Source organism: Paralichthys olivaceus, chromosome 12, assembly GCF_024713975.1.
Source record: "Paralichthys olivaceus isolate ysfri-2021 chromosome 12, ASM2471397v2, whole genome shotgun sequence".
In the NCBI taxonomy this organism is placed as follows: domain Eukaryota; kingdom Metazoa; phylum Chordata; class Actinopteri; order Pleuronectiformes; family Paralichthyidae; genus Paralichthys; species Paralichthys olivaceus.
In genome coordinates, this window is record NC_091104.1 from 21,005,864 (window position 1) to 21,031,775 (window position 25,912).

At 40.8% G+C, this 25,912-nt stretch overlaps 1 long non-coding RNA gene across 2 annotated transcripts; it reads right to left on the reverse strand.

Moving 5' to 3' along the window:
* Positions 1-4,724: 4,724 nt before the first annotated feature.
* On the reverse strand, positions 4,725-8,488 carry LOC109628019 (uncharacterized). Of its 2 annotated transcripts, XR_011244734.1 has the most exons (4): positions 7,955-8,488; positions 6,860-6,998; positions 6,310-6,411; positions 4,725-4,989 (listed from the first exon to the last, which is right to left on the reverse strand). It is a non-coding gene; the product is annotated as an uncharacterized lncRNA (long non-coding RNA). The 2 variants fall into 2 exon arrangements; XR_002202622.2 differs by having other exon boundaries at positions 6,860-8,478.
* Between the last annotated feature and the right edge of the window lie 17,424 nt (positions 8,489-25,912).

A 25,912-nucleotide genomic window follows, 5' to 3' on the forward strand; every position in this document is an offset into this window, starting at 1 on the left:
CACTTTCAGCTTGTAAATGGTGCAGGAAATAAGCTGCATCCGCAACTCTGAAATTATATTTTCTCTGGACTATCTGCCAGGTGAGCGGTCATCTCCTGGTTATATCCATTTTGTTTGCCTTTACCAATGGTATGAATGAATTTGAACCAGTGTGCTTGATGTACTCAGGTGGGATGAGGCACATTTATACTGTGTTAGAATCTGATATTACATTAGTCATAGTCAACAGTCTACATGCAGGCAACCGCTGCAGAGTCGCCTCTGGTGCAGGCTCAGATCTAAAGTCAGGATAAAGCTTAGAAGGTTAGGAAATACACGCAGATTATGTAAAATAAAATGATGTTGTGGAAGCAATTTTGTTGGTCGTTTGAAATAAATGTATTTGTTGAATTAAAACATGGAAATTACTATTTCCTAAAGTTTAACTTTACACCAAAATTTTTGCTTAAGTGCCACTCCCTGAAAGCCCCAAGTGTGTGTGTGTGTGTGTGTGGGAGAGACAGCCGAGGGGCAGGAGAGGATGGGGGACATCTCTGAATAGTACATGATGGTTTATGGGTTTAGCTTCAGCATAGATTTGAAAATGAACGGAAGTTTCAAGATTCACACTCACAAGCTGTTGCTGGGGAGCTGTCCACCTTTCATTAGAAGGTGTTAACCTTTTCAAACGTATATAAATGTCACAACGTAGACACATCGCAAACCACTGACTACGTGAGTATTGGCCCTGATAGGTCAAAGACGGTATATATTTATATAAATATATATATTAGTGTAGTCGACATTACTCATTCCATCTTTGACTCAAGAACATGGACAGTGGTAAACTAAACAAACGATTTCTGACATGCAAAGTGAATTCATCATGTTTCTAAAGTTGTTAGTCTTGTATCTTAATTAAAATTGGTGTTTGAGACAAAATGACATGTTTATTAAAACAATGTAAGCTACAAAACAAGGTAGTAAACTTAACATAACTGTTGATTTGAGCTACTGTGTTTAGATGTGTGTTCATTCCGAGTCCTGTGTTTCCTGTTTTATTTCAAAGTTCCGATCTCCCTCATGTGTTTCTGTTCTGATTACTTCCTGCCTTTGTGTGTTTCCCTCTAGTTGCTGTCAATTTAATCTCAGCCTGGTTTAATCTCAGCCTATTTTGTCTCTGTCAGCTTCAAGTTCCTTATCCTGTCTTGTTTTTTCCTGAACATTTTGAGTTTTCCTTTTTTCTTCGTGCCCCATATTTTATGTTTTCATTAAATTCAGTTTTTTGAGATTTGGACCTGCCTCGCTCTTGCATGTGGGTCCACCTGCTCTCCCTTACAGTGACAGACGTCTGAAGTGTTACAGTATTAATGTAATGAATACCTTGCAAAATAAATGAGAGTTTTTTAATATATATATATTTAAACAATATATGTTTAAACAACTATTACAATCTATTTAGTTGTAAAGTCATTTTTAATTGATTGTTAGGTAATATAAATAATTGATAACAAATATTATTTTCAAATTAGACGCATTTATATTCATTAAAAGTGTTAAAATATATCTATTTTACAAGATGCACTGTTCAGGCGAGCAGCCATAAGAGACACACACAATAACTAATGATCCAATTCTACATGAAGAAACAGGAGCAATAATGCAACAGTACAGTTTGTCTCATTGTGGCAAAGAAATCAAGACATAAGGATATTACCACACATAATGCAGCTCCATATGGCTGTTGTTTGGTGCTGTTGTTCGCATCATTAACCTGCAGCAGTTAGCTACAGCAGGCATTTCTACCGTACATATGTGTCGGTAATTAGTGCTTTATAATGTTCCTATTCCAACAAACACAGTGAATCTGGCTGTATTTCAACTTTACAGGGTGAGTGGATGTACAGCTGCATGTACAGGGAGTATTTTGGGAAATGCAGATCAGAGACATCACCCCCACTTCTCTCTCTCAGCCGAGGAAGTCTCGGTGATGCAGTAATAAATGTATCAGTGGGGCGTACATGAGCAATCAATCCCAAAATAGAGCACTGAGCAAAAGAAAATGGTGCGATTATTTTTGTTCCAAAACAATCACGGGGCGAGTTTCTAAAATTGTCTCCGGTGTCTGGTGAAGTTTTGCATATCAGAAAAAGATATCGTCTTTACAAGTAAGAGAGAAGTAAAGTATGAGACTGTCCAGGGAGTGTATCCAGTATCAATCCACCAGCAGCTGTCAGATAAACCAGGCTCTGGGACAGTGAGAGTCTCCCAGACAGATATGCAGCTCAGGTCAGAGTAAAGCTGCCTGTGCGTCCTGTGTCCTGGAAGCTATACCCCGTGGACATGTCTTAAATCCCTTTGAAAGACCGGTGGAACCTGCTGACAAACACACAGGCTCAGTCAGACAACCAGCACCGAACTTGAATGGGAAAAAGTGGAATAAACACTGTGATTAACAGCAGAAACCTTGCTGCTTTTCAGTTACATCCCTATTGACGTCAAGGGATTTTCAAAGCCATTAAATAATTACTCCTTTCTTTTTCTACACCTCAGGGTCATCTGAGGCTGGAGTTGATTCAAACAGGACAGAGCAAGCAAATGTTTGTAAAACCAGTCTTGACAAACTTACTGATAATTGGATGAAATAGGTCCTTGCAGTAGTATTCTTCGAACTTAGGGATAAAGTTGAATTGATCTGTGGTTTTAACAACCTTGGATGAGCAGTAATAGTAAGTTACTAATAATAATAACTCTCAAAGGCACTTTACATGAGTTTAAAAATGGCAAATAATGAGAGAAATATAAAATCAACATCCAATCACACTAACAGGAAATTTGATTTCAATAGTGGTTATTCTTTGGTATGGGCGGTTAGTCTAGTAGAGTTCTGTTTTATTAAGTTTGAATAATTTCACCTCTGCAGAATGATGATGACTAAATCTACACATAAAGTCTGGTGACATGAAACCTTGAATGAGGAGCTCAAGTTAGTAAAAGATAGAAAAAGAAATAGTTCTTAACATAGAGCAAACCTGAATGTAACAGAGGGAGACACAAGAATATAAATATCAGTTGATTTGGGACTATTCACATTTGATATTATTGGGGTTAGCTCGACCTCTGAATGAACAATGTTGTATAACTTGTTTTGACCAAACTTGGCAGCAAGAGGGGAAAACCATTTCCCACTTGTATCTTTATCTAACCAAAAAGAGCATGTGTACGTACACACATTTCAAGTAAAGACCTCCAAGAATAAGAAACACACACACAATAGGCGGATGATAGCGCACGCTACATATACTTTAAGTAAGGGCTTCTGGGAAAAGGAAACATGCACGTGCACACGTCAGCACTGGTAAAAAGACTCAGATTGAGAGACATACATACTGATGCAGATGTTGGAATAAACAGACTCTTTTGAACTGCACTTCTGTCTCTGTGTATTTTTTACAAGAAATCTCCAACAATACCAAATGTTCACTATATGTCATATTAGCAGCTACTGTATGGTTTCGCTCTGGGAAGAATAAAGGTGTGAACTTTATTTAATGTTTCATTTGGGTCATTGTTGATGTACGGTGAGGTTATGGTTGATGTTAAAAACACTACATCACTGACCCATTTAACATATCGAGTTCATGTGCTGAGTTTGGATAGAAATCAATGTGATCCGACCAAAGTTCACATGTTGACATTGATTTAACAAGGGTCCCAAGTGATTACTCGAGTTACGACTCTGCACCATGTGGGGGAAAAGGGCAGAAAAAGCATGTGTTTGAGGTGAAGTGTGTACTAGATGGCCCTACTCAGTCAAAATGTTGATGACAGCATACATGTAGAAAAGTTGTAAGGCAGAGCTCTATTACTGACGTTTGGGAGCAGAATTAGCTGAATGCAAACAGGTTACGTCATTGAATATGATTAGTCTGATAATCAGTCTGTTATTTTCCATTTACAGAATGTAACAGCTGAGAGAGGTAAAAGGAAAAGGAAGTCAGAGAGGCAAGGTCAGAGGAGCTATGAGGGACAGATGAGGGAGAACTCCTGGAGCTTTTGTTCTCAGTATGTTGGGTAAAAACATTAGAGCTTACAACTAATCACCAATATTATAATTTAGCCAAAATAATATTACAAATACATCAAATAATAAAGATGCTACTCTCTTCTTTATGCCTGCAGCATATTCACTTTTCAGGGGATGACCCTAGAGGAGCGCAGGGAGCTGACCAACCAACTCCTGGAGAGGCAGCCGGGGTTACTCTATGTTGCCTTGATGATGCTTCAGTGCAGGCCTGGTGACCCACCTTTTGCTGGGTTACCTGGTGTACTTGTGGTAACTGTAGGGACATGCCTACAGACAGGGAGAGGAAATACTGTAGCCAGGATCATGAAGAATGTGTTAGGTGACTACCACACCTCTCCCAGTACGAAGGTTTTACGGCATTACGATGAGGAGGCTACGGTAATAGGCTATATTGGAGAACCAGGGTAGACAACAGGGAATACTTTTAAGCTGCCTAGCGCCACTTTTTTTATTAGTAACATGGCTCTTTAAGTCAGGGAAACTGTCTTATCATCTCCAGCTGCTGTGTTTGTAGAATCAGTGTTCCCTGATCCACAAGGACAGAACACAGGTTTCCTTCCTGGCCTCTTGGGTTTCCTTTCAGGCCCTCTTCATACATTAAATCTAGTATTCTCACATCAAAGCATCAAACACACAGTAAGTGGATATGATTATTATTTCTCATGTTTATTTTCCTATTTTTACACATTTGTCTTGTAAACAAATAATTAATTTATATATAGTTCATATGCAATAATACTAAATTAACAAAGAAATTCCACAGATTAGCTGCATTCTTTTGTACATAATTTACACATTTATCAGCAAGTCTGTGTGCCGGAGATGCATCATGATTCAGCTGTGCCATCTGGGGTCATCTGGACGAGGGCATGACAACCTCCTCTCTGGAAGATTCCTCATCACCCGCTCCATGGAGTAGAGGTCTTCTTGAAAACAGTGGCACAAATTATTCATATGTTGTGCACAGACAGGAGAAGATTTGATTATCGGTTAATAATTAATAATCATCAAATATGAACATTAATATTAATGCTATTATTCATCAAAATGAATGATGGGGCACCACCCTGGTTTCAGGGACCAATAATCAAACTGTAAAGCAGTCTCAATTTAACAAGTTCAATTAACAATATCAATATTTATACATTTTTATAAACAGTGAAGGTTTGAATCCGAGCACTGTCACAATCCAGCTGTATTCACACACATATGCATAAATAATCTCAAACACTGGCTCTTTGATGTATCAAAAAAAGTCCTATGAATTCAATAATACTAAGGCCAACAAATATCTACTGTACGAAGAACACTACCAACACAAGGAACTATGCTAATGATGAAGAATGGTAAATGGCGCTGGTGACTTCGTCTCACCATCCAAATTCAATACGGCGGCTGAAACGCATGATCTGAACAAGGGGAGGTTGTGGCTCTAGTCGCAGAATGGCGGTGTGTGAAGTAGTGGGTCACACTGTCTGGTCCCCAGAATATATACACATGTGATTGTGTAATATGTGGTTATTTTAACACACAGTACTGAAGCAGTGAAACTGAGGTCTTCCAACACATAAAATACACGCTATTGCTCTAACGGTGGCGAGTCTAACAGTACGCCGATGCTGCGTGAACTGCAGACTCTTTAACATGGTGCAACAACACAGTAATACACAAACAATGGTGGACACAGCGGTCCAACACGATACTGTATTCAAAAAATAAAAAATAAAAAACTAGTCTCTAACCAGACATAAGCCTCTTATTCTATACTGCTCTGTAGTCTGTTATCAGTGTTATCAGTGTGGTCCATGGCTGAAAGCAAGCAGAGGGACGGTATCTTGTCCCAGGAACAGCAGCGATGAGCTGGTTTCCTCAGAGGCAGCAGTGGGAAACAGCTAAGTCAACAAAATGAGGGAACTTGGTCCGTTCTCCTCGACAAAGTTTTTCGTCTGTCTGCAGACAAAACAGCTGACTGTGTGTAGCTGACTGTGGATCCAATAGTTGGCTTGTCCACAGTCTTGACAAAACAATTCTTTTTCCATTATGACAGAGTTCTAGGATGTCTGTTGCTTGAGAGTGCTGACAATATTGATTATCTCCTTGGTGTCATTTTCCATTGTGGTGCAGCTGCAGTGCTGTGCTCATATCTGCCATTGCGTCATGTATTCAGTGTATAAAAAGAGAAAACAAATTCAAGTGAACAATTCTTTACATAATAGTAGAGGAAATATTAATCAACAGCACACCTTATAGAAATTGTTGGGAGATATTCTTCATCTGAGCTGTCATCCCTCACTCTGGCTTCTTTTTGATGAAAATCATAGGAACTTTCATTTACCATATCCATTCTGTAGTGAAAGACATATACAGAATATACATTCATTAAGAAATGCTTTCACACCGTTCCACAGATCTTTAAAAACATTCTCCTCCATTTCCCGCCCTGCAATGTTCATATTATGTAGGCTGTGAAAAGAAATACAGTAAAGATATTTTTTTCATTACATTATTAGGCTAAGTTGGAAGTCCAAAACTGATTCGGGCATCACCAAAGCAGAACGAATGTAAAATCAATGTGAATTTTTAGACAACTAACTACACAGATGTGGTAATGATGTAAACTTAATGTGAAAGTTAAAACCTTTTTTAATAAAATTACAAAAGTCTTGTTAGAGCACGCATAATGTCCACATCAGAAATGTGCACCTTAGCCCTCCATAAACCCAGGGAAAGCAGTACATGTAAAATAAACACATCACATGTAATGATAGGAAGCTATCACGGTTAAACTGTTACCTTTGCTCAAGGCCCCTGAATTTCTGGGTCGTCCATGGTCGTCCATGATGTTCATCTCAGACCAATTCGTCCCCAGGATTAGGAGGTGGGCAAGGCCAGAGCTAATAGTGTCTCTGATGTGTTGTTTCCCAGATTTCCACTGCCACCACAGGATTTTGAGAATATCACCATGCACACATTTAATATTCACCCAAAATGCCTCCAACAAAGCCCCAAGTGGAACCATGACTACATGTAGCCAGATTCCACCCTGGCTCCCCCCCCCCTGAATCGGGGGAGGGTGTTACAGGCCTGGCAACCCAAATCACCTGACCCACCTCCATGAGGGGGCAGTCCTCACAGAAGTGACCAAGTTACCTACACCTCCAACACCTCTGTCCCAACATTCGAGGAGCCCCCTGTGGGTTGGGAACTGCGTTGTGACGCCTGGGACCGGTGGAGGATATTAGCGTGAAAAAAAAGGTATAGGCGGGGGAGATGATTATTAGGCCGAGCTGGGACAGGGTGCCTCCACGAACTTCTCCAAAATCAACTTCTCTAGCATCTTGCCCTGCACGATGGAGCCCCCAGCTGCAGCCACCGAGATGCTGAGCATACACAAAGAGTCGGTCTGTGGGCCCCTGCCTGGTGTCCTGGTCCTCCCACGGCATCAGCCCCGTCTGTCAAGGACCATCCTGTTCATGTGTTGATATTCCCCCCTCATATCCCACCCCATCTGAGCCCTCCCTGTCATCAGGGGAGGAAGCCACACCGCCCACTCCTCTGACAGCCAGCCACACGCCTCCAACGTCGAACATTTCTTTGAAGGACTGCGGATTTTCTGCCTCAGACATTTTGTGGAGGTTAATGCAAGCCAACGGAGGGAGCTGCAGTGGACAACAGAACGACTGCCGACTGAGAGAGGAGCTGCTTGTGAGGTTGAGTTAAAGCAGGAGGACCCAAGTTGCAAAGATGGAAAAGGTTTAACAGAAAGTGTGCTTTAATGAGGCAGGGTTTTTACAAACAGGCAAAAATCGAAAAACAGAAAAAAAACAAGGAAATCCAAAGGCTTACAGCAAAAAAACAAGTAAACACCAGGATATACTAGGAACTCACTTGAGAGGGAAAATGGAGGCAAAGCAATGACAGGGTGGAGAGACAGCCATGTAAGACAACAAACTGACTCACACAAAGAGAAGCACAGAGACTTATATACACAGGGCAGGCAGGGGTAATTGGACACAGGTGAAACACATGAGGAACTGGTGCAGACAATCACAATGGCAGGAAACAGGACAAAGACAGGAAGTAAAGGTGAGAAACACACAAGGATCAGAAACTACAAACTAAAACAGGAAACAGAACTCGCAGAAAATCAGAAATCCAAACACAAGGAAAATAAAGATACAGGCAAAAACAAACAAGGAATCTATAAACAATGAAAACACTTTTCATTAAAAAGGCAAAGGTCCAAAGAATAAAGAGTCCAGAGTCATGAGTCTATAATCATGACACTGCTCCAGCTCGCCTGACTGCCTCTCTGCCTGGGTCTGGATCCACCCCTGGAACCGCAGACTGTTCTCTGCCTGTTCCATCTGCATGGCTGCGATCTCCCCCAGCGTCTGGCCGAGGTTGTTCAGTGTGACAGATGCCAACGGTAACTGTGGGTTCCCTCGTCAGTGAACTACCAGGACTTGAAGTTATTGTCTGAAACAGACACCTTCGACCCGTCATCTGGCCGTCTTTTGATACACGCTACTGTTGATAAAGGGGAGAGAGGGATTAGCCAACGTAGAACACCTGTACACAATCAGACTGTAATATATTGTTTTATATCCTAATGCGATGGGAAGTTGTCTTGTAAAACAACATAAATGATCTTGTGCATGAATAGGACATTATGGCTAGCCCGTGTCAAAAATCTGTAGCATTGTAAATGTTACTACAAGAGAAGTTCAATACCTATTTTACACATTTATCTGATATTGTTCTCCAGATGATGGATTTTTCTTGGTTGTATCACATGAGCTCAACTCACAAAGATTGTAGTAGTGTAAATAATGTTATGTAATGTCTATGTGGTAAATTACCTGTCCAGCATGTACAACTCCTGAGGATACCATGACCTGAATGACTGAGAACCTTCACTGATACATGGCCTTTATCTTTTCCTCATCGTGAACACAATTGTGTGCCTAAACCAAATCAAACCATTACAAACAGTGGAGACAGATCCACACACAGCCTGGTTTCATCATGTTATGTGGAGGGAACAGACCAACCACTGTCTTCATAGATGATTAAAAACCATGAATGGGGAATTTTAGAATGGAAACAACATATGTTGTAATTTACTATGTTACATATGTGGTGACCTCAGGAGATCTGGGGATGACACATGCTGATAAATAAAGTCCTTCCAGTTGCTCACTATTCACCACACTTTACTCCTACAAACACAAACCATCACAAAGTATTAAAATATTTAATGTTTACAGTGTGTCTGCAAAGAAATTGAATATGTGGGGAAAAAAACAAATCTGCTCCAGTCTGCTTGATAAACTCGACTTGAACCCTGGAATCCAGCTGTTCATGATGTTATTTCCGTCTCAAAGTCTGATTATAAATTATTGATTGACAGCGCTAATGGCTCACATTGCAACGTGCATCTGTCTCTATTCTCTTTTCAGACACCGGTCCCCGGGCAGCTGAGCAGTAATGGTGCATGATGGGAAAAATTGTGCAGGACTTGAAACCACAGGGGGGGCCGTGGGACACCCAAGCAGTGTTTGTTGTGAGATTGTGTCTTACAGCAGTGTATAGCTTGGTTTAGTGGGTGTACTTGTGTTGTCTTTTTGTTCTGCAAAGCAACTTTTTCCTTCCACCACTTTTCAGCGATGCGTGAAACAGCGAGGTCCCTCAGACAACTGAGTCGACTTCTCGCTGCGCTGAACAGAGCGGGTCACAGACTGCGTTTTCAGGCTTTAGTGAAAGTTCAGCATCTCCTGACAGAACTGGGACAAACAAGAGGGAGATATTATTTTAGTGTGTTCTAAGCAAACCACAGTGAGTGTGCACTATTTACAGAAACCCCACTAAGAAAAATTACTAAGCTCCTGCAAGGATCAGTTCAGATCTATACCCTAAATGATGCTACTTAGCTCTGCCAGCTAAGTCATTAATCAAAAGGTCAATCCAGACTTTCATTTCAGGACTGTTTAGGAAAATCAATGGTAAATTAGCATGTATTTGTGGTTGTTGAGGAAAACAATCGATTATTCAATGAATCAGATGGAGTGGTCTCAGAATAGCAAATAAGACGAACTAATGACCAACGAGTATCAAAGGGAGCAGTGAGTGGCTCAGTCTGTCTGTGTGTGTTCACTTAATTAACCTGGAAGTAAACAGCCCTGTGGAAATGGTGGGATATGCAACATGGAAAATAATCCACAGTATATTGATAATCATTTCATCAAACAAATCTGGATACATTTTAGTTCTGTAATATTTAAAGGGCTTATTCCTGATATACAGTAAATCATAAAAATATGCTCACTGACTGCTCGTTAATCCCACCTCTCTGACTACAGCACGTTTGAGATGGACTTGGTCTGACTGAGGCTGAAGCTTGAGCTGTCTGCATGAGATGCTGGTGGGTTTCAAGAGTGGAGTTGAAGAAAGGCAGCCATCAATCAAACCTATTTCGCAAAGTTTGCTTTTTCTGTTGCAAATGAAAGAGATGCTTCAGATTTTGCACGAAGAATACGACGAACAACAAAGGTGACTGTACTTTCTTTTACATATACAGAGATAAACTTGTTCTCCTTTATTAATCGCCTCACAGAAGTACATAATCAGGTCAGCATGAAAGGACATAACAGAAACAGATATACACTGCCATTGGTTATACTTCACAAAATAAAAAAACATAAGGCACAACATAAGTGTCAGTGAAGCCCTCAGCCAATCAGAGCAGAGTTGTGTCTTCACAGAGGCGGCCCCAAGTTGCTGCTGCTGGAGAAGAACATGCAGCCGGCTTGCTCCTGCAATGTTTTGCAGCTCTGGATGAAGTCAGACAATCTCCAACCAGCATGAATTGTGTGAGGACCAGCATGCATCACATTAAGTCAGCGGATGGTCAAGTTAGGCCAAGACTTTGAATTAGTTGAGTTGAGATTTTTCCAAAAATGTAAATTCTGCATTCTGGCATGGTGATTGGCTGCCTTGCAATGTAACCAGCATGTAACCATCTATGTTGGCGACGCAGACGAGAGCAGGCTCGGTCCCATGTCTCTTTAACCACCAACACACCAAAACCCTTTTTAAAACTGGAGTTTGTAACCTTGTTAAATATTAGGGGGTGTTGATTGTTTTCTGGGTTTTACTCTCCAGCTAATTTTGTTTGTCATGTTGATCTTTGATGCTTGTGAAGCCTGAGTTATGATTATTTTTAAGCTTATTTCTATTAATCTGTTTTAAAATGAAGGCTTTATCCAAGCAACCAGTGTCCCTGTGGCTGCAGGGACATTAAGAGTCTATTTCATGTTGTGTCCTGGTCCCTATTTACAGTACAGGGATAACACTGCACCACATCCAAGGCTAAGAGCGAGAGCATTATAAAGTAATATTCATAACAATTCATCAGAATAAGATGGCAATACTTTCACAAGTTAAAAAAAGGAAGATAAAAGTTAAATTAAGAAAGTCTGTGTCTTAAGAGGGGACTTGGGAAATGACCTGATTCCTCACACAGATCGTTCCTGAGCCTCTACGCTGCCATAATAAATCCTCTGTCCCCTTTAGTTTTCAGCCGGATCTCTGGGTCAGATAACGGGATGATCCTCTTTTATCATCATTCTCCTCTAATTCTAACTTAAGCCTCATTTTAGATCAAGTTTGCTTCAGAAATGAAACATTCTTCTCTATTTTGTATTGTGTTTGTTTAGTGGCAGAGAAAATGTGCTATCTGGAAACAAGGCTATAGGCCTCCTGCTTTGCACAACAGTAAAACTGGTGACCAGTTAGGATTCAAGGGCTTCGTATTAATTATATTTTGCCCACTTCGTCGAAGCTTTAGCTACAGAAATGGCATAAACAACAGATACTTATGGGTATTCTCAATGAAGTGAGGGGACCATTGACTTTAAGATGGATGACATGACGTCTCCTCATGAGCAAGGCCTAATCACCAAATCACCCCTTAGTGGCTGGCTGCAGTAGAGGACATAAACCTTGACTCCTCCATGTTAGTGCATGGAATATAGTAGTATGAATAAAGTAAAGATGGTTTCTGTCATTTGATGTAGTTATTATCACACTGATGTTTGACCAAGTATTACCTTTGGTTTCAATTTGTCATTTGATGCTATTAAAACCAAGGTCATGATTGGTCGAGTGCGTGTATAGGCACGACCTCAACACTCCAGCTGCACAGAGACGCAAATGTGTACATCGGAAGGAAGCGCAGACATTTAATACACCTTCATACACAGTCTATGGAAGGGACAGCCAATGAGAAGGAGTGAGTGGTGTCGGAGGTGGGGGCTGGTGGGGGCTTTTCAGCTAGACTTTCCAAACAACCCATGGACATACTGTTAGATTTATCAGCCACCTCCAGCTGATCAAATCCACCAGCGACAGTTGCACCAGTGTCTGAACTCAGGGAGCCACTGTTTGTGTGTTTTATAGGCCAGAATGAATACACAGAAACCTTGAGTATTTGTGTGAGTTGAATATTGTTCGTGAATGTGCGTGATCAAGGTTTAATGTTTATTGAGTTCCATCGACTGCACCACTCGCTGTTGAATTGGTGGTGGCACGGTGCATGAAACAAAAGCAGAGGGAAACCTTCCCTCCCGCATGTCACGGCTTCTCTGTTTGTGATCCCACAGCGCTGAACCCTCAGATCAAGCAGCGTGAGTGTTTTTTCCATCCTCTAAGGCTCTCCCCCACCGCTGCTCTGTATGAAATAAGAATAAATTGAACCGCAGGCTAAAGCCCCCTCTAAGCCGGGGCTAGTAATGGTGCAGTAGTGGTGGCTGGGGGTGGATATTGCTTTTTCCATACACTCAAAACTCCCTGGTGTATTACTTAACTTGTTATGGAAAGGTCAGGTCCAGCAGGAGCTGCGGATGCAAGGACAGCAAAGATTGAAGGTTTTCAATGAATGTCAGCAAGATAATGCTTACCAGTGCAGATGTAGAAAAGATCCTGTGGTGCGAGTGGAGACAGTTTAATTGCATATTCCACATCTGACTGGAAAATAATTACATTTTCCCTTCAGCCTCAGGTTCTATTCTATGAGGACAAATGCATGTGAGAACTTTGAATATCTGCATCACAGCAGGTAGTTGCGGTTTGGTTGTAGAGAACGGGCCAATAGCACAAACACTGATCACACTGTTTCTCTACCTGTGGTTCCTGCTGCACTTTGAAATTTTAATGACTTGGTTTCTAGACTTGAAACACCTCCCAACTAGTCAACACTAAATTCATCTCAGGGGTGAGTGGGGAATGACAAAATTAACTGTGACCCATATGAAGCAACTGTCCACAAATCTGTGTGTGTTAACTGGTTTTATTTTATCACCTATTTTCAGACATATCTTAAAATGTTCACTGTGCAAAAAGTACACTTTTACAGCTTTATTATTTCATGTTTATTTCATTATAGCAAATGTTGGTAAGGTTTTATTGCACACTGAAAACGGCACAAAGATAAGTGTGTTAAATCAGTTAAACCACCGGTGTGGGGTCTTAGTTCAGATCGTGTGTGAAAACACTTATTTGAATAGGTAAGACTTTCAGACCAATTTCAACACATTGACACAGAATCAAGAGAAAAAAAAGAAAAGCAATGTAATATTTGAACTCTGAAGAAAACCATAGTGATATTACAATGACAAAGAAATTAAGAAAGTGAACATTCATTTTCTCCATTTAAAGATGAAAAGACTTATATTCTTCCTTGCACTTTATTCATAAATTAACAAAACACAATGTCAGATACTCATCTACAAACCATAAGTGTAAAATATAGGTAGAGGCAGCCCACGTTGGTGAAGATGAAAGGACGTACGTATGTCACACAGAAGACTTACAATATCAATTACAATGTGAAACCAAAACTAACTGGACAAATTGAAACCTTGGTTTGGACTTTCAGGTGTGAAAACACTCCAAGAAAAGCCCACAGTATATTTCATTTGAATGTTGAAAATTACCTCAACATGCAAAAACCATATTGCTTGGTCCTTGAATGCATCACTAAAGTCCACATTCTGTTTCTACCTGAACCGCTTGGTTGATTGTTTTTCGGGACATCTCAGTTTCATTAAGTGGAGCAGAGACGAGTGAGCTTCATGAATTTCAGCTGAGCGCTACAGATCAATCACTGCAGGCCGAGGGGGAAACCCTCTCCCAACCCCCCTTTTCCCCTCTATCATCCCATTTCACATCAGCCCACCTGCCTGATCTCACCTGACTCTTATTTCACACCTCACAGGCAGTCAAAGCTCTTTTTTTCCTCCAGATCTGCAGGGATGACAGAAGTCTGTTTTTCTTTTTCTTTTATCAGATCCTTAAGACTCTTGGTGGATCGGAGCCGTGGCACAGCTGCCAAATCACTGCAGTTATGGTATCAGGGGCTGACCTCTCTGAAGCAGCCACTCGGACCGAGATACTGTCTCAGTGGAGAGACAATGAGCTCAACTGGACATCTGGAGTTATGTAACAACCTCCTGCTTGTATCTAACTGAGATGATGAGTCTCTCAGGCTTTAATGAGAATCTCATTTAGCCCCATTTTCTTCTGGCTATGTCAACTTTATGTCCCCATCCCAATCAGTGCAAGTTGTTTCATTCATTACTTTAGGGAAATAATTTGACTGTCAAATGGTGACCCTGAACAAGATGCCACGGTTGTCCCGTAAACTCACTTTTCCTCACACTTCTATTTCTTCCTGTTGTGAATCTTGGTTGTTGTGCTGGTATTTTGCAATGTAACAACAGTGACGAATGCTTTGTCACTGCTGTGGATATTTATTTGAACAGATAGTTTCCCCTTCGTTGAAAAAAAATCTCTGTCCACACAACCGTTGTAAAATATTAAATTAAATATTGATAATAAATGCTCAAACAAGCTTTTAAATATTTGCACTTTGGAAGGGTTTTGTAAAAATGCTGAGGACAATTTGTTTTACGCGACTATAGACCTTATTGCTAATAGAATATTCTATTAGATTTCTTGTTCACATGTTACACAGCAATGTCAACAATAGGTCCTGCTACTTTTTACACTCTAATCCAAGGCATGTGTCATCAAGCAGAGGGTAACTACCATATGTGAATGCTGCAAAATGATGTTAAAACTTCAATGGAATCAATATCATAGGTCAAGTCAGATTCATGTAGGATTAAATCATATAGATGGTTAAAAACAACATTTGAGCTTTGTGCTTACAAAAGTGGAAGGAAAAGGTTTGGATGAAATGAAAGTAAAAACAATAAAGAAAGCTAAAGAAAAGTGCAATAAATGACACACAAGACAGGAATAAATTACATTAAAAAAAGAGAGACATTGGCAGAGTCATGATTAAAAAGGTAGGTTTTTAAATTTGATTTAAAATTATCGATGACACAAAAACGAATTTACATTATGCTTTATGACAGGTCAACATTCCTCACATCTTAATTTTGCTATGTCTTGTTATGAGAATTAGGGTTCAGGTAATCTGAAAAGAGTGTTTACATACATATTGTCTTAATCAGGTTAATATTAGAATGTTGTTGTCCATGTAAATGTGTCAAGGGACTAAAACAAACTGCTGATACATTTGTTTTTTTTACCAGCGAGAGAAAAACCCTACATTTCCTTTTTATAAAGGAGGTGAACAGTTTAATCAGATTTCATTTTGGATTTTGTTTCCATACATCCATTAGTCTTTTGGTTTTTCTATACCAAGACATTGTTGATCAAGATGGTTCACAGTAAAACGGTTGTTTTGTGGAGAACAATTCTGGAGATATTAAATAAATAGAAAATGTGTGGGGAATAGCCAGTGAGCTGCTGACCTTTCTTAATTTAAGAATAAACTGAGTATGATTAATGTTTTTTTTTTCAAAATAGCTTCTGTTAAGTGAGGAATATTAGTCTTAGCCTCATTTTCTCCACATTCTGACTGTGTATATGTGGAATAGAATCAGAGAGATTATTACACATCACAGAGCTGTTGTTTGTGTTCCTGTTTTTTATTTGTCAGAGTTCCAGAGAATTACATGTGACGTAGAGCTGCATGTGTCTCCTGTGCTGAAAATTCATGAGATCACCTGTCAGTCAAAGCAATAGCTTCACTCGTCATTTTGAATGCAGAAAACAAACCTGTTTCTCTGGTACGACTCTCTCTCTCTCTCTCTCTCTCTCTCTCTCTCTCTCTCTCTCTCTCTCTCTCTCTCTCTCTTGGCTGTGTGAATCCTGACTGCAGCATGATTCTTTAATGCAGACAATAGCACCTCCGAGGGAGGCTGGGCGATGGTCGGGGAGGTGCATTCTGTCTCACTTGGTGATATTTTAGCTTAACACTGATGACATAATCACTTATAAACATGTTCACAATCTTTACATAAACTTTAATTCAACTACTAAGTAATAAATATTTTTAAAAACTTGGATTTGTAACCGAATTTAAATCAGTTGTTTTAAAATTCCTTTAGCCATTGAGCAATACCTAAGACACAGCGGTGGAAAAATGTGCTTCTGAATTTTTCATGTGCAGGTGATATGGGTCATTTTAAAAGTATTGGCAAATATATAGTTTTCCCAGTGATGTGGTGAAGGGAGGTTCACCAGAGAACACCCATGAGAGTTTCTTTGTGATGACGCTGATATTAACCAGATTAAAAGACTGAACAGAGCTGACTTTATGCAGCTCTGTGCAGTGCTGACTTAACACAATGCATGCTGGTTAGAAATGTTGTCTGACTTTTTCCTGTGCTTCAAAATGTCAACAGGTCACATGACCTTAAAACTTTGCAGGAGCAAACTGGCTGCAGTCAGACGACACAACTCAGCTCTGATTAGCTGAATGCTAAAATGTTAAAAGCCAAACTATCTCTTTGTACCTAAATATGCCCTGTGTCATGACATAATCATATTTTGAAAAAAAATATCTGTTTATTTCCAAAGTGGATGTAATGAATTCCATCCCCTGACAGTCAGGTTATGTATTTACACATGGTCACTATACTCTTTAATTTTCAGTCAACTTGTTGTTCATTGTTCTATGTGCAAAGTAAAGCCCATGAGTTGATACGCTCAGCTCTCGCTGACACTACGAGAAGTAGAAAGTGTCCGACTTGACGGCTGTGTTTTCCATCCCTGCATCTGCCGGCAGACCACGTCGGCAGATCAAATCAGCTGCAGACGGCAACAAATCCATCTCAAATGCACCTATTTTATGACAAGGTCATGTACAACAGATACCATCTGCTTGAAGACACATGACCTGTGTTCAAGTGTAAACAAGTCTCAAGATGCAATGTTTCTGTGATTAATCATAATAAGAATATCCTATGTTGACAGGAATAAGAATTGAATATGCTATTAGCGACTCATCTAAACATTATAATCAAAACAATGTCTTGTTAAGAACATATTCAATGACATAATCCGCCTTTTGCAGGACCCAGTCCCTCTCAGAGTGGCATAAACAACTGATTTGTGGAACATGCCATCACCTTTAGGTACAGCATATGGCCCTGCACAATTTATGAGTGGTACAGCATATACACAATTTATGAGTGGGGCGGCTGTGGCTCAGGAGGTACAGAAGTTTGTCCTCTAACTAGAATGTCGGTGCTTCGATCCCCGGTTCCCCCAGTCCGCATGGATGTGCTGGCAGTGTATAAAGGGTTTGTGATAGAGAAAATATAATAAGCACTTTGGATTTTAAATCTGAAGCAAAAAATCAAGTAAAAGGAAATCTACAACTACAACTTAATGCACCGTTAATATTTTGTTCATAATATGCCCATCATCATGAACTTACTGACACATTTTCATAGTATTTGTCTATACTCTATGATTTTTAATGAACTTTTTCAGTGCAGCAGCTCAACAGTTGAGGGAGAATTGATCCACTCTGACAGCTGCCTCAGAGTCTTTTTGCAGCCCTTTGTCCGGTATTATCCTCAGCTCCACTGACACCATCACTCACTGAGGGCTGTTCTAATCTCTCATCTTATCTCACTGCATCACATAAGGCTGTTTCAGGGGAGTGGAATATAATCTAGTGATAAAATCTGGTAAGAGTCATAGCTCCTCTTGAACAGGTGCCATCCATCGGGCTGAAACAAGCATTTTATGACAGGTTTGGGGTGAGAGAACCTCACTGAAAAAAGGTAAGAGAGTTCAGAGTGTAAAAATGTTTTTGCAGGACGCCCACTGTACGGTGGTCAGAGGTCTCACACAAGTGCATTCATGGAAAACAGGAATGCAAAAGTGAGTGCAACAGAAAAAACAAGCAGAGTTACTTACTGCTACTGAGCCGTTGTTTGTGAAAACCTGGTCAAGCCACTGCTTAAAATTTGATGCATGCCTGTTTGCAATGTGACTGTATAAGTGCGTTTTGGGTGCTGCAGGCGCCCGTACTGTCACTGCACTACTGTATTTGAACCGCTCTAACCTGATAACATGGGCGCCAAAATGTAAAGCAAGACCTTCTTTGATCCACACTCTCCACTCAGGCATCCATCCTGAGCATTGGGCCTTGACAGAGATACACACTCTTTTAGTTTTGGATTTGTGGACGTGCACCTAAAGAAAGTTTCAGCATTCTGCTAACTGCCAGTGGCTATTATTGATCATGTTCACTACTCAGCTGTCTCTCTCCATTTATTCCAAATTCAAACCACTTCGTGTGTGCCAGAGCATTGCTATGATAGGTTAGATAGGAGCAAGCTATATGTATATGAACATATCATTTCTTCGTTATTTTTTTTCTAGTCATGATGATCAATCAATGTGCTTTGTAGTACAGTTTGACCATTCACCTATTCATGCATTGCACATTCATACTATTATCTGCAGGCAGAACTTTCTCAGGGGCAATCTAGTGTCATACCCGAGGACACTTTGGGCGTATGGAATGGGGGAGACAGGTATGGAACCCTTTACAGTGGTAGAGTACATACCATCACATTGTTGTTAGAATGCTGACTCTCTCTCTCCCCCCCTCTGGTTCGTGGCAGCCCGCCTCCTTTCTGCTCCCCCCCCCCCAGCACCTGCATCTCACTGATGTCTGCGAAATCCAAAAGCATCAAAGACCCCCTCCCTCTCCCGCTCTGTTGGCTCCTTCCTCTCTCTCAGTCTCTCTGTTCATATCCCCGACTGTGCCTCACTCTCAGCCCCCGCCACTCCCACCCCGCACCCCCCACCTCCAAGACTCATAGTCAGGGACAGATAATCAATATCCGAGGCGCGGATATTGGTCAAAGTCTTATTGACTTTGTTTTTCAGGAAGACTCCATAAAGAGCCGTCAGGGAGATTCTGTCACTGCCTGTTCCATCCCCTGGCATTAAAACTCGCTCCTTCCTCCTCCACGATCCACTGGAATACCAAGTAACAGTGGATGGAGACAGCAGTGCCACTTTCCGCCTGCGAGAGAGACAAGGTTCAACGCCATGTGACAAGAATACAAACAGCGCAGCAGGCCCATCGCAGGCTCTCCTTTGGATTTCTGATGCGTGACTGCAGGATATTTAGATGCTCTCACGTGATAAGCTGCTTGAGTGGATTGAAGAGGAAACAAGTGCAGCTTCTCCTGCCCTGTAGCAGAAAAGAAGGCTGAAATGTCTGCAGGCGTTGATGGTGTTGATGATCAATACCAGTGACACAGCAGTTTAGTGCTGAAGGCATCAGATGTGCCAGGTTTGAGTTGCAGAAGTTCCAAGAGAGTTGTTTCAGTTCTTTCTGGCAGGAGACAAAAGTCATTAAAGGTTCAAAACCATATTCTTTTTTTGAAAACATTATGCCATAGGTGCATTCCATACATATTCTTATTATTTTGATTTTGAGCTTCCTCTATTAGCCTCAGTATCAACATTAACACACTGACTGTACATCATCCTGCTGCCAGAAATACAACACAAAATGTGAATTGATCTGTGGCAAGTATCCATGTCATGAACTGCCCTCATTTAAGTTAAAATATCCTTTTTTAAAACTCATAATTACGTATTTTATTTTTGAAATCACTTAACCTGTGTGTTTATTGGTTGTTTTGTTTCCTGTCCAGTTGTTCTACTTTGCACCCCCACCCGCATGTGTTTCACCTATGGCCAGTTATCCCTGCCTCCTGTCTGTTACAGTGTTCTCATCTCTGAGTTGGATTCCCTGAGATTCTCCTGTAACACCAGTCTTATAAACAGGGCATATATTGTATTTACGGTTATTAAAATCAAACATAGACCTTCTATAATATCACAAATTGTAAATTCAATCATCAAACTTTATTTTTCTTTGCTGCTATCTCTTCATTTCAGCCCGACAGCTGGTATTTGATATGTATGCAGACAGAATGATATACCCCTGTGAGAACTTGTGCTAAAATATAATTAAAAGGAAACAGACAGCATGAGGAAATTATGCCTCTAAAAAATGAGACAGGTTCAAATCAAGGCCTGATTCTCTTTGCAACTTATGACTTCACAAGAGGTGTGTTACTTCATCTCTGTCACCCTAATGCCTGACAGGAATGGTGATACTGGATAATTCTGCCACCTAGATTATGATCAGTGACAAAATCCTTTTAGGGACCAATTCCAAAAATACAACGTCTGCCATATAGTTAGTTAATGAACACATAATCACTTATTAAGGTTCAGGGATGGTCAAGGTCGTGGTTAGTAAAAAGCTGATGGAAGGTGAGGTCTGAGCAGACGGCTGGCTGCAACGTGAACATCGTTGTCCACATACTCACTTAGGTAATATTGGAGGAATCCAGTAGAGACCACACCACCACAGGACTCCGACTAATGATGCCACTTCCAGATTTGTGTTTCAGTAAACAAAAACAACGAAGGTGACACTTGAGGAGATCAACATTTGGCTAATGTTAAGTACAAGACAAAAAAAGTAATGACACACTGTACAAATGTGGGTAATATGAACAAACAAAACTTTCCGCCATTTCTGTCGCTAATGATGTGCCCACTGTCAAGGACTCACTACTGCCCCTGAACTTTATATGGGTACTGCATCTTGCATGTGTCACATTCATTTATAAGGACGTACACAACCTACACACCAAACAGGCACAAGCTACACGAAGCAGCCAACTTGTGTATGTGTCATGAACAGCAAGTATATTCTGACCCTTCCACGTCCATGCACAACCTTATTCTCCTCTTAAATACACCTTTTCTACCACAGCATTCAATAAATAGTAAATAGTTTGAATTGTGGCTGCTCTGTTTTGCACTCCCCTCCGCACAGTACCTTCTCCCTGAATAGACACTTGATGTATATCGTGGGGTGCAGGAGAGTCCAATACAGACACACTTCCTTTGGATTCTGGGCTGCTTATGTAGGAAGATACTTTCTTTTCACTGCTGCTCGTCAGCAAAAAGAGGCCTGTGCAGACGGACGAGATAATTCCCAGCAGCCTACACATTCCTCCTATAGTGAACATGTAGGATAATCCCATAAACAGGAGTCCACGGCTGATAGCTGTCATAATGAAGGTAATGGACCAGGTGACAAAGCTTTGAGGATAAGAAAGGATCAAGTTAATTTGCTGTAAGCACAAGATGCGATGGATGTATGGAAGTCTTTGAAGGATGCTCACCGAAAAGACAGATCATGCTTTGTTAGCAGGACGTGTAGGTGTGTGCTCACAGGAGCGGTGCATGTGTGGTGTTGGCTGCGTATGATGTCTTCTACTAATGAAGGCCCATTCTGTCAGTGAAACAGCTGGTGGAACTCGGCGTGGTGACGCGCGCCTCGGCAGATGAGTTTTGACTACATCCATTAATCATCAATCAACTTTATTTTCCTGCGCTGCTATCTCTTAATTTCAGCCAGGGAGCTCATGCATTTTATTTATGCGGACAGAAAGCATCTCTCCTGTGAGGACTTGTGCTTCGGTATGGACGTGCATGGCGCCGTCCAAGTCTGGCACGTCGTGTTATTAGATCTGTGTCAGAGGGCTCCTCTTCCCTGGCAAATTAAAGCTGTATAGACTGAAAATAAGTAGCAGGTAAAAGTTTTGAGCATTTTTATATTCATACTCTCTTTCATATTATTGGAATGACCTTGTTTCAGTTTGCCTGCCTCTACAAAATCAATATCCCTTTTTCACATTTCTGTGTGTGAGGACTAGTGAGAATTAGCTTATTGCATTTGAAAAAAGATGACTCTATATTGCTTGAAACCTATGAGGCTCTCCAGTCCAGTTATGAGCTTCCATAAACCCTGATGGCATTAGATGTTTACCCTCATTCGGAAGCAGGGGAATAAACCTTATATGTCAGGCAATATATACAATAATATACAGCATATTGTAATGCTTTGAATTTATTGTGTGGCTCTTGCACACAGGAAGGATGATCAAACCCAAAACTATAGGATTTGTGAGAAAATCCTCATTTATTTGCATGAAATGCCCAGCGTGACAGTGATCCATAAAGTAATAACTTTTTATTAATGCCTGTAACAGAATTCTGTTAATGCAAAAATCTTGTCTGGCTCATGGTGAAATACAATCAGCTTGATACCGAAAGTTTTAGTCAAACTTCACCATGTTTTCAGTCTGTGAACAGCAACGAGGCATCTCTGAGCCCGGAACAGATCTATCAACAGCTTGCTCTTGCAGGAATAGATCAGTAGTTAATCATTTCGCCCCGAGAGAAATAGACTCGGAAGGGACAAAACACAATCCTCCTACCATCACATTCTATTAAACGGGGCAAGATGAGCTCAGTCCCATTATCTAAGGATTACAGAGAAAATGTTTCCGTCAAAAATGCATTCATAAGAGTTTATACAAGCATCAGACATTTACAGTGTTGTAAACACCACTCTGCTGCCTAAGTTATCTTTTACCTTACCTCAGTCTTGAGAGGCTGAAATCCTACTCCTTAACAAATCCTACTTCTAAAGAAAATGTTGGCATGTGATAGGATCAGTTACTCTACCCTGTGAACACTGCCAGTGGCTCCAGAGGCCTAAAGCAGTTTTAAGAATGTAGTCTGGAGAATGTCCGCACAACGGGATCTGGATTTTCACCAAAGTTTGCCTTTCACATATGAAGAATGCAGCGGGAGAGTTTTCAGGTGAAGGGTGTTTTTTTTCCAGGTTTACATCTTCGGTAGAGTCTTCTACGTGAATGGCTACTTTTTTTTTCAGTTTTGCATCTGTCGCATGTTAGAATCGCCACCAACCTGCCCACTTGCTCATGGTGCAGCCTCTGGACACAGACAATTGTGTTCTCACATACATCTCTGGATAATTTCAGTTGACTGCATGTCTGAAAACAGTTTCACAGAGGCACAATCACTTTCAAGAAAGACACCTGTAGACCAGGATCAGCTGAAGAACGACTGTCCCCTGTCCAGCCTCACTAAAACAGCTCTCCTGCTCAACTACCAGTTACATAGTTACCTGGACCATTGTGGCAAACCTGGCCTCACCTGCCTGTGGACAAAATACTTGGATCGACTTGAACACCAGATCTTCCACCACCACCACAATCTCCCTCTATGCCTCATACTTCAGCAGTCATTACTGGAAGCTCTATGGAAAGAAACCTCAGAGCCAAAGGTTCCAACAAATACTGCTCTCCTGCCCTCTGTCCTTAGAGCACCATTCAGGCTGCTTCAATCTGTTCATTCATGTGGAATTCAATTCAATTTTATATCTATTGAACCAAATCACCAAACATTATCTCAAGGCATTTTCATAGTGAGGTCGAGACCTACTGATCAAATACCATCAGCCAGCAACAGTCTGAAATCCTCCATGCAGCTTATATTTGTGCTAAAGAACACTGGGAAGGGCAATGTGATATCACTCACATTTTATTTACATACTCACAAATCACAATTTGCCTCATAGGGCTTAACAAGGTGTTACATCCTCTGTCCTGAAAACTACCAGAAAAAAAACCTTAGCAAGGAAAAACAACACTAAACCTCAGGGAGAGTCTCATGTGAGGGATCCCTCTCCCAGGACAGTAGTAGTACACAGTAGTACAACAGATGTTGCATTCAACAGAGCACATCAACAAAACATTTTTACAGGTGTGTAAATGTTTAGAGTATTTATACAAAAGAATAAATGTCTGACAGAGATAAAGTGAGCAGAAATAACAATTGTAATGATAGAGGTATTGTCAGTGAGGGTATTATATGTGAGAAGGGATATTGTATAGTATATGAAAGTAATTAAGTTGTAATCATAATCCATAATCAGCTGCCACCATGATCCACGATAATGACCAGACCACAGCCACAAACCTGAATCGGCAACGATAAAGCACGAGAAAAGAAAGAAGTCAAGTCACAGATGAGACATTAATGTGATGAATACAGGGGAGGAAAGAGAAGCTCCGTGTATCCTGCGTCCCCGGCCAATCCAGGCCCATGGCAGCAGCATACCTGGTGCAGTCCCAACTCCCTACTGTCCCTTCGCACTTTGCTGAAGAGAGAATACAGAGCAGAACAGACATTAATGACTATTATGACCTTTTCTAGAAGCATAGTCGTCTGTACTGACCTAATGTAAACATCATCCTAAGACGGAGAAGCTGCTCTCTGCAAACATTGACTACGCATTAGGTCACGTCTAAGTAATGTTTACGGCCACAGTAAATATACCAGTAAGCTCCCGGTTACAAGTCAAATTCAGCTGCTCCAACAGTAAATCAGTAATTCAGGCCCGTCTCACACCCAGACGTTATCATTATAATAGGAAAGTATCTAATTCAGTAAAGTTTAACAGTCATATTACCGTTAAACTCACTGTATTTCAACTTTCTCCCTCACCCTCCAAATGAAGTCTGCTCAATGTGACATGACATCAATAAATCATTAGAAAACAGACTGTTAGCGTATCACCAAGTCAGACACCTCACAATGGCAGCCCACTCTCACTTTCATCAACCCAGGTAAATTATTTCTGTCTGCCTGTACTTATCTCGTGAGTTAGATAACTTAGGTAATAAATGGCACCTCACTGGTCTTATACCTACACTTATAGAGAACACAGCCTCAAAGCCCTAGTATTGGTTTCATTAGTGAATCTCAGTCATCACAATATTCTCATTCTCACAGATTCCTTGAACCTCGTGAGTCTATAAATTCACTTGTATCTTTTGTCCTCCAACAATGTGTAAAAAGGCCCAACCCATGTTAGAGAACATAGGTTTCATTTCTCCTCAGGTCTCTTCATCTCTGCACTGTGACAGAAGATTATCACCTATCTATCTGCACAACAATCAATTTTGATTTCAGTTTGCCGCACGCTTCCCCTGTCTGTCTCTTCCCGACTCCCGCATTACAAATTCCCCCACAGCCCCTGGGCTGCAGCTGCTTATAGGCTGATTGTTACCAGTATCAATGCTGCACCAGGGACTCTAATCAGCAGTACTGTTTTCAGCCACCCATGCTTTGTGTTGCACCATTCACCATGGCTTAATAACAGAGATAATGTAGACAGATAGAACAGAGGTGGATGAATTGCAGGTCTCATATCAAATCCTGGAGGATCCCTTGGGTAAAATAACAGTAAGTTGTCAGAAATGCCAGAGTACCACACTTCTCTGAACATACTGAAAAAAAAAAATCACAATTCTTTGGTTTTTCTTGTCACCACCTTCACTTCCATCTCACACTTGGCAGCGTCTGTCTCTAAATGTGAGGATTTCCTGAATTTCTTTAAGTGCTTGATATCAAAACTGGTATTATTCCACCCCTTACTAGAGTACTTTAACCGTCTCCTCTGAGAACTATATTCCCTGAACAGCCTCACTCTTCCCGAGTGACTTCATGTTATCTAGTCTATAAAAACTTTCATCTGTT